Source organism: Trachypithecus francoisi, unplaced genomic scaffold (assembly GCF_009764315.1).
Source record: "Trachypithecus francoisi isolate TF-2019V2 unplaced genomic scaffold, Tfra_2.0 Lachesis_group18, whole genome shotgun sequence".
In the NCBI taxonomy this organism is placed as follows: Eukaryota; Metazoa; Chordata; class Mammalia; order Primates; family Cercopithecidae; genus Trachypithecus; species Trachypithecus francoisi.
This window is the reverse complement of record NW_022681463.1, coordinates 43,524,265-43,525,617: the sequence shown is the minus strand read 5'-3', so window position 1 is coordinate 43,525,617 and position 1,353 is coordinate 43,524,265. Positions and strand designations below refer to the sequence as shown.

General features: G+C 39.5%; 1 non-coding gene across 1 annotated transcript; it reads right to left on the bottom strand.

The window, feature by feature from the left end:
- Positions 1-1,028: 1,028 nt before the first annotated feature.
- LOC117063813 lies at positions 1,029-1,095 on the bottom strand. Its single transcript, XR_004429097.1, has one exon. It is a non-coding gene; the product is annotated as a small nucleolar RNA SNORD37 (small nucleolar RNA).
- Between the last annotated feature and the right edge of the window lie 258 nt (positions 1,096-1,353).

Genomic DNA, 1,353 nt, shown 5'->3' with positions numbered 1-1,353 from the left:
CTTCAGTATATTTGTAATATAAAAGCTCCATTTCTCAACTCTTCATCATAGCCCACCCGCCTTATTCACAGATACCCATCTCAAATGGTCCTGAGAAAAGCAATCTGGTTCAATTTGCTAAGGGGGCAAAAATTCCCAATAAGGTTTAGTGATTGCCACAGTTGGAATGTTCTGAAATCAGGGCCATGTTCCTGTCATGGCAAATTAGGTCAGCATGGTGAGACATGGAACCATGCATAGGATGACGGAATGTAAAAGTACATTATTAGCTGATGTCCTCTCTGTTTTATTTTTCCCTGGTGACATTTAGCAAATTGAATGTAAATGTTCAGAAACACACAATGCTCTATTAGATGGTTTAAAAGACGTAGGAGGAGGAAAGAGTAGCACGCGAACTGGCAGGCAATATCATAATATGACAATGACTATTGTGCACATTTCAGAAAATGTTATTTTTCTAAGAATGTCTTTTAGGAGTTATCCTTTAAGTAGTCCAGTACTTTTTTGCTCAAGCTGGTTTTTTAAGTGTGGCAGAAGTAATTCTGTAAACCTCTAGGTGGTATTATAGAAACATGGATGTTTAAAATATACAACCTTATAATCGGACATGGTGATATTATACAAAATTAATAAAAGTGTGAATATTTTCAACTACCCTATTGAATGCCAGAAAATGATTAACTCTTAATTTTTTTAATTTTTAAAATTTTTCATGGCCGGGCGCGGTGGCTCAAGCCTGTAATCCCAGCACTTTGGGAGGCCGAGACGGGCGGATCACGAGGTCAGGATATCGAGACCATCCTGGCTAACATGGTGAAACCCCGTCTCTACTAAAAAATACAAAAAACTAGCCGGGCGAGGTGGCGGGCGCCTGTAGTCCCAGCTACTTGGGAGGCTGAGGCAGGAGAATGGCATAAACCTGGGAGGCGGAGCTTGCAGTGAGCTGAGATCCGGCCACCGCACTCCAGCCCGGGCAACAGAGCGAGACTCCGTCTCAAAAAAAAAAAAATTTCTTTTTTTCCCATAGTCCTCAGATGCTAGATTTTTTCAATAGACATCAGGTCAAAGTAAAAAAAAATATTGGTCGTCACCTACTATTTTAAGTCTTATATATCTCAGACAACAACTAAGACAAAATGACAGGATAGTTTGGTGGTTACCCATGTGGACTCTGTAACCAGATTTTTTGGTTAGAATCTTGACTCTGCCACTTACTGGCTGTGTGACCTTGGGAAAGTTACTTAACTTCTCTGTCCCCCTATTCCCCTGTACTGTGAAATAAGTTTAATAATACCTCATCAGAATTTTATGAGGAATAAATGAGTTAAACATATAGAAAATACTTAGATAACT